Source organism: Dermacentor silvarum, chromosome 4 (assembly GCF_013339745.2).
Source record: "Dermacentor silvarum isolate Dsil-2018 chromosome 4, BIME_Dsil_1.4, whole genome shotgun sequence".
NCBI classification, from domain to species: Eukaryota; Metazoa; Arthropoda; class Arachnida; order Ixodida; family Ixodidae; genus Dermacentor; species Dermacentor silvarum.
Window position 1 is genome coordinate 135,375,586 of NC_051157.2, and position 8,343 is coordinate 135,383,928.

General features: G+C 43.6%; 1 protein-coding gene across 2 annotated transcripts in view; it reads right to left on the reverse strand.

Moving 5' to 3' along the window:
- The window catches only part of LOC119450645 (MAM and LDL-receptor class A domain-containing protein 2-like), a 137,871-nt gene extending 130,520 nt beyond the window's left edge, over positions 1-7,351 (reverse strand). For both annotated transcript variants that reach the window (XM_049666102.1, XM_037714159.2), the window contains exons 1-2: positions 7,170-7,351; positions 1,796-1,927 (exon numbers count right to left, since the gene is read on the reverse strand). The gene's annotated coding sequence lies outside the window, so the exon portion shown is untranslated. The remainder of the gene's footprint in view (positions 1-1,795; positions 1,928-7,169) is intronic.
- Between the last annotated feature and the right edge of the window lie 992 nt (positions 7,352-8,343).

Consider the following 8,343-nt stretch of genomic DNA (forward strand, 5'->3'; position numbering starts at 1 on the left):
TGGACCCTTCCATAAAGCTCGAGTTACCACAGCCCCCCCCCCCCCCCCCTTCCGGTGCGATGCAACAATATTGGGTCACTTCTGGCTAGATGTGACATTCACAAAAGGCTATTCGTTTTCTCCTTTGGGTGAGTGATATACACATCTGCGACTATTGAAGGTGTGAGGAGTCTATCCAACGTATCCTCTGCATCATTATCCGCTATGACGAACAGTGACTTCTACTCAGACTGACGTTGTATCACATCGATTTATAATTATTCACCGTGACAAAAATACTTGGACTATGGCCACATGCCTCAGAAGCCCACAAAATGATACATGCATTACTGTAGTGAAAGTACCTCAGTGAGTGATTGTAATTTCAATGTGCACCTCCGGACAAAGCTACAACCGAAGTGTTTGTCGTTTTATTTTTATCTTGTAATCCCGTGTTCTATGCACATAGTATCACACCGGACGTGCCCCAGGGTGACTGCCATGCAGTTTCTTCACTTTCTCTTTTTCTTTTTCAACTGGCTGGCCATGTTAGTAAATCTCTGTTGAAAGTTTTTTTTTTTGTTTTCGCCATGAATACTGTTTCTGTTTCTCCGCCTTTCTTTTAGATACCTCCGCGTTACTTATTTTCCCTTCCAGTTGGGCTATCCTTCCATTTCATGTCCTAGCTTTCGAAGTACAGATATTTGCGCGCTTTGGCCAGCCATTTGCTTTCACCCATGTTCGACAGTCTGCCCTAAAAAACAAATTTTGCTCTGCGCTTCTGCGATTTAAAAAGGGCGCGCAACACATGTCACCCAACACTGTCTCATTTGTGATTTTTCCATGAGCTCTCAAAGCCAATGAGATCGACGATCTTTGGTTAATTTCTAAGCACGACAACATCTCTCACAGAATGCCATTTGCGAACGTTACTATCACTCACATCATAGCGCATTACCAAATTACTTGCACCACCTCATATTTAGTGCAGCGCCAAAGTACTGCACTTTTCATTGTTGCTGCATATTATGCCATTTGTTCTCAGCTGCAAAATATGTTCGCAAAACAGCGTGGCCTCCGAGATCACCTCGCGCAGCTCTGGTTTGATCTCAGCGGTCGTGAGCAAAGCCCCTATACAATGTCGGAAAGAACACCTGGTGAGTGCGGAATATGAAGAAGAGAGGAGCAGCCAATCTCTCTCAGGGATATTGGCCATGTTGAAGAGGGCTTAAGAAGCCCTCTGCCCACAGCAAGAAACCCTCGTAAAGATGTCGTACGTCACGTAATAATACGTCGTAGCGAAATAGGGACGGAACGAACGGCACGATAGTGGAACATCACTGTTAACATGCTTAGAGAGAGCAGAGGGTGCGGCGGGGAGCAAGGAATGGGCCCGTGACGCCAGGTATCAGGTCAGCTATCGCATGCCATTCGTTGCGATGCAGCATGACAACCTGTAAATGTTTTTCTTTTCGGTTTGCTAGTTTTCGGTTGTAGCGGGCGAAATTCAAAAACAGCTGCGCCATCCTAAGCACAATGTAGATAAAATAGTCAACGTGCCTGTTGTCACTTATCTAGTTGACGAAGTTCAGGCGTATAGAGTACGCATTCGTGACTATTTCAATACCAAATGGGAAATTAATACCGGTGAAACTGTTTTGGTTATTCAGACACTGAATATGCATCAGATGCGGCTAAACTTATTTTCAACACATACAATCAAATGGCATCTCCGAAAGGAATAAACGAGATGAAACAAGACAATTAACTCACAACAGAAAACAGTATCTTCAGTGAATGGGATCTCACGTCTTACCTGTCCCGTGTGTGTGGTCTTGAGTAGGCCCGTGCCTCATGTCAGCAACCTTTCGTGCCTCAAAGCAGGCCTGTTTGCTGCAGTTGGTCGATACCCAATCGGGACATATCCCACCCTCAAACGAGCAATGACCTACAAATAAAAAAGAAATTGATTAAGCCATATTATCAGAAAATCGCTGCGCTCTTCTTTAAAAGAAGCTTTCCGGGTCACCTTCACTGGCGCGGGAGAATTCTGCAGTGCTTTTGTTCTTACAGAATTAGGCAGCGCCGGCCCACATGTATGAGTCTACATGAAGTGAAGTTATTGTTTAGTGGGTAAGTAAATGTTATGCATAACTCAACGTGATGAGCATAATTGCCTTTATTTTCATTTTGATGCAACGCGTAATCTCATGCAATGTTTACAGACTGCACAGATCAAAACTTGAATGTGTTGGAGAGTATTTGGAGAGTAAGAATATTATGGAGAGTAAGTTTATTCACTACACCATTTAAAGCTATGCCGAAATGTAATCAGTGGTTCAGGTGCACGTGGACTACATGAGGTCGCTGCAACTTTGTGCAACAACCTGGAGAGGTTCATGCCGAAATTAGATCAACTAATATCTAATATACCACTTATATCACAGTATAGATGTGTGAGTACATTTCAGGTCTGTGTACCCGTTTTGTTACAGTGGCTCATATACATTGTTGTATTCGCCAGGAGTAAGCAAATACACAGCGGCACGTACGCAGTGGCCCAAGAATGGGGGTTGGTGAAATAAATGTAAGAAATTTCACAGACACTGGTGAATATAGTGTGATAATTCATTAAGAGGTTGGTTTCATGAGGAGCACGAGAAGGGACGAGACGCGCAGCTTCGTTGTTGACTTCGGTTCAAAACAACCTAAGATAACCAGCAAGCTGGGCTGCTTTTTTATTATATATACGTTTAACCCTTTGAAAAATTCCTTCACTATATTTAGTGAAGGCGAGCACCACAGTTCTTTTTCTCGTTATATATATATATATATATATAGATAGATAGATAGATAGATAGATAGATAGATAGATAGATAGATAGATAGATAGATAGATAGATAGATAGATATACACGCATGGTGTTCGAGGCAAGGAAAGTTTAGGGTAGGCGGCAGCACAGAGATGTTAGGCGCAAGCGGAAAATGCCGAACAGCACTGATATGCATCTTCATTTTTTTTCGATGTTTTTGCGAATCATGAACTCTCGCCACTCTTTGAGTGCGCCTCGTTCAGCGACACGCGTTATCTCGCGTGTCTAAGAAACCATATTCTCTATCTCTCTGCAATCACAGGCTGTAAGTCGACAACGTGGGGCAAAATTTACTGCTCGGTGAACAAAGAACTGATATTCTGTCGCATAATCACAAAGGCTACAGATAGGGAAGGAGCCATGGTGAAATATATCATACATGCGTCAAACGAGACGTCAGTGCGAATGACTTAGTGGACGGCCGACAGCGTTTAAAAGTAATCACAGGGCAGATGATCCACCCCCGGCGCAGTCGCGCAAGATTTCCGAGAAAAATGTCGACACGGTGAAAATAGCGTGAAATTGACAAATGTGGGATTTGTTTTCAAAAATAAAATGCGGGTAATTACTCGAAAGTAGTTTTATTCCAATCTACGTCTTTCTGCAAAATTTCACGGGATAGTAAATAGATGTTTTCGCCGGAGACAGCGAGAACCTCATGTCTGGACTGTGGCGCGTGATTGCAAAGGCACGTGCGGCAGAGTTCGCCATGCTTTTGCGCAGGGGTTCACGAACAATCACCGCAGCCCAGAGAAATTTACAGTGACGCCCAGGGCGCTGTCGATGAAAAGGTCTATAAAAAGACAGCATTCATGTGCAACCTTGCTAATCCTAACCCTATTTGCTGCCAAGCTGTTTTTTTTTCTAGCAAATGCAACAACAAATGCAACAACAATCACCTACTTTAATATGTTTCCCGCATTTGACTTGCCTGTTTAAAACCAAGCCAACATAAAGTGCTCTCAAGCACGTGTAAATTTTTTCCAGGGGCAGCCATTCATCCACAAACTTGACTTTCCCAAAGCTTGAACCAAATTGACAGAACGCAGGATTCATTCGTAACACTGGGAAACACGGCGTAAAATTGCCAAACATGTTATAGTGTTCCCCCCGCGTGTGGTAAAGTTGATTTTGCAGGCATTTCTGGTTATGGAAGGTCACTGGATAAAATACTGCGCCTCTCGTAAAACAGACTGATAACGCTCCGGAGCATTTGCGTATTTAATATAATGCAAAGGCCACAACTAATCCACAGAAATGTCACTTTGCAAAAACAATACTCATAACGTGCCCCTTGATTTCTTCAAATATAAGCAGGTTCACAAGTTCGCAATGTTCATCGAGCATACCGGGAAAACCCACTACAAGCCTCGCGCAACACGTGAAAATTAGGAGATAATGAACATTCAGTAATTACTTGAGTGGCGTAGCCAGAAATGTTTTTTCTTCTTAGTAGGGAGGGTGGGGGGAGGGGATGCAAGCGGATGATGTCACGCGTTGTTTTATGCCAAGTTTCCCCGAAACACACAAATTGAAAGGGGAGGTTGTGCGCATATGCCCGGTGCGTGTCCCGCCCTCACTCCCCTGGCTGCGCCCCTGATTATATTCAAGCGTATATATAACCTATACACTTCGAACTTTCCGAAGGTATCACCCGTGGAATAGCTGTTATTGCCGTTAAACATCAAATATCTGCCGTTCTTGCTCCTGCCAAGGAAGAGGGGAAACCTTCTAAGCGTTTCATATAACACATCTAAACAGGCCTGAGACGAGGGTTCAGCAATTTTTATTTAACCCCTAATTAACGCAGATTACAAATTCACCGGGATAATTACCTAAACTTTACCCACATTTCCTTAAAATATAAACTCCTTGATTGATATACCTTTTTTCAGAAAACAGCGATAACAGTCATAAATCGTTTTTGAGCCCTTATAATCGCATTAACCACATCGCTGAATATGGTCCTGTTTTGGCAATAAGTAGAAATTTCTGAGGAAATATCAGGAACTTGTGTTTCTCTAAGATATTTACATCCAAACGCAAATGAATATAGACCGGTTGCGCTGTCCTTGTGATACAGCTCGAATACACACGAAGCGCTGTCTTCGTTGACGTTCTGCCCGAGTCTGTCATGTTTCTTTATTCGTGATTCTTTCCAGGAAAGTAGTGTCGAAAAGATAATTCGTGTCTAGAAGCCAGGCTATGCGTACGTTGTGTCTGCATGAGATACTTTCGTCGCTCAGTACAAGTGGCTTCTTCCGCAAACTCTCCGTGTTTCTTGAGATAGGACAGAGCTAGAAAAGTGATAGCTACGCAGCTGACTGCAGGCGAGACAAGAACAGCGAATATATATATATATATATATATATATATATATATATATATATTATAACTTTTTTTCGCGCGTTGAGAGTGCTGCCGCTCTCCTCCTTCTTGCCCCCACCCCTTCCGCTTTAGATAAAACATATTCTAGAACGAAGGCCGTTGTTCCTAGGAAAAGACGTTGCAAAAGTGCGGCACAACGCGTGTGTAAATACTGCAGCGCATTTGAAGAAGTAACTATAAGCCACTTATGACCCCATTCTAACTAGCTTCGTATAAAAAAAAAGCACTTATGTACAATCGGATTGCTTGCAGTGTGCGCTTTGCGCTTGTTCTTCCTTCTCATTTTTTTTGTTTTGTTATGATGGTACCGATGTATTTCTCTGCTACAGGGTGTTACGATGGTAAATTTTTTGCAGATGGCAATATGGTCCGTCTCTGGAGCCCGTATGCTTGAAGGGTATACTGTTAAATCCTTGAGAAAAAAAAGAGCATACCGTGCTCCGTAACATGGTAGTTATTAATGGATATTTCTTAAGTGTGTATAGAAAAATGCTTAGCCTTTCTATCATAAATATTCCACTATCGATTCGTCGAGGAAAGTATTATATTTGAGGGCATTCAGTCAGTTTGATGTACAAGGAAGACAATAGTTATTGGAACTTTTTTTTTACTCCTAAGACATTTCAATTTGTTTCTTAAATTTTCTTGTCTTCTTTAAGATCCCAACGCACCATCAGTCACATGTTAACAATGTATGCCATAATAATAGGCACATTGATGTTTATTTTATTTCTTGTTGTACACAGTAATTGAGTCGAACCAGCAACTCAATGAGCACGACAGCTAGACGATCAACTAAAAACTTAGCATTTTATGAAATACTAGATCACGTTGCGCGCTTGTTTGTTTTAGATTGTATACCTTTATGTCCTGTAGGTCTGGGCCTTCGATAGATATCAATTAACACAATTATTTCGAAAGGTCAATTATTTAAGTTACGTATGTGTGTACACCACTCGCATTGATTCGCAACACTGTCACCTTCTTGAGTAAGTGGACGAAAGGTTGTATTGGCCAAAATGCATTTAAGGAAATCTGGCGAATTTTAGCTTTACAAAGGCCAATAAAACAGCTTAAAAACAGAGCTTAGCAAGTATCCGCTAAGTTCGTTGAATAATGATAACATCAGAAATTTATGTCCCTGGAGCGTGAACATGTATTTTAAATCTATATAAGTTTCCTATACACCCATCTACCCCACTTTGTCAAAAAAAGAAGAAAAACTGTGTGCTTTCTGCGAATTCTTTCTTAATATTGAGCGCAAGTCGTCTGAGCCAGAGAGCCGTTCTAACCTGTCAACGTAAGCGCTATGCTATTCGTATTTTTTTTCCATCACAGTTCACTGACCTCTTCTTAACCACATATAGTTTACGGCAGTAGCTACAAATGTTCGTTGTTCCATGGTTATTCTAAAACTTTTTCCACTCCTTTCCAATCTCTTCGCGTGTGTTTCACTTTTCATAGCCAGTTTAGTAAAAAGTCAATAAAACGCGACATGCTCCCAGTGATAAATGGTAGCATCCTACGTTTAGACAGGTGCATGGCGGTTCGTTGCAGCTAAGCAAGGCTAGCTTCGTTTGAACGAACTCGACACGAGCGAGTCCAGTCATAATTAGTATTGACACAGACCAAGATGGCACCGTTTGCATACATTTTTTTTCACGTGCTTAAAATGCGCTGACCCACTCCTTGCAGGCGGCCGGCAACCCAGGCTGCCTTGACGTTGCCTCGGTCGGAGGCACTAGGGTGTACACGAATCCTCCGACAGGATTTTGGAACCACAAGCCTACTTACTTCGATTGCATGGGGTTCGAACAAACGAAGCTAGTGAAGAGTTATGCGCTCAACAAACTGGTATGCCTGGGGTAGACTTTTTTTTCTTCTTCGTAAGCTTGATGTGGGAGAGTTACAAAATGGTGAAGCACTTACCAGCTGCGACAACTGACACATGGGTGACTAGCAAACCAAGCGAAGTCACAAAAATAAGTTGAACGCGAAACGCTGCCACTGTCAGAGCTGTGGGTCCTCGGTCAGGCACCATCGTAGAGCCAAGCCCACTGGCTGTGAAAGAGCAGACGGAGTTCCCCACGTGTAGGGAGGCGGACCTCCGATGCCAGTCGGACAACTGACTTCTTGTGCGAACGACCGGCACGGATCCGACATTTCCCGATAAGCTCCGCGTGGGGCGTTATCTAGCTGAATCGGTGCTCGAACGCATACTCAGATAGAGTTATATACGAGACGGGGCGAGATTTCGCGTGCCAAGATAACGCCTGATTGCCAAAAAAGTTGTTCCCGTCCATGAACCTTACGTTTCTGTCAATTTCGACTCCAATTGCAACATTTTTGCTTACGATGGGACTGGTCAAGTCAGTTCTCCATTTGCAACAACAACGGTGCACTATAAAACGTTTATATGGTGCACCAGTGGAAGGCTGCTAGCTAGGACGTACGCTTATAGTTGTTTACTCATCAAATTGTAATGTGTGTGTTGGGTGGTAAGTGAAAAACTGGTTTGCGCTTCTAATAGTTTACTACATTACTTATTAGAGTTCATGTGGAAGATCTAGCAAAAAAAATCAGGCAAGTTTGCACTCGGTCGCGCAAAGCTTAGGCACAGCGAAGCTTACTGGTTGCTACTGCTAGGTCTTAACTTGGTTTAAGTTAACTACGCATGTAGGAAGGTATTCTCGAGTGATCATTTTTGGAGGTACCTTCCCTTTAGCGACTTTTCGCGTGACTACCGCTGAACGCGTTAGAGCACTGCACGGGCTCGGGCTTACCCGAAAGCCCGGGCTCGGCCCGGCGCACGGGCCGGGCCGGGCCGGGTAGAGCAGTTTTCTCATGGGCTCGGGCCGGGCTCGGGCACGGGTCGTGCTTTTTGACCCGGGCCCGGGCCGGGCTCGGACTTTCTGGTTGTGTGCATGTAACGGGCAGCGAGTTACCCTCGCGCGTATCGACTCCGAAAAACATGTTGCCCCGGCGCAGCTGGAAGCTAGCAGCGATACTCCTGTGTACTTCCCTTTTCTTCTTCCGTCGTATTTTGGGCTGCTTGAACAGAATGTAAAAGTAGAGAAAGACCGAAGTCGCCTCAAACCAAAGG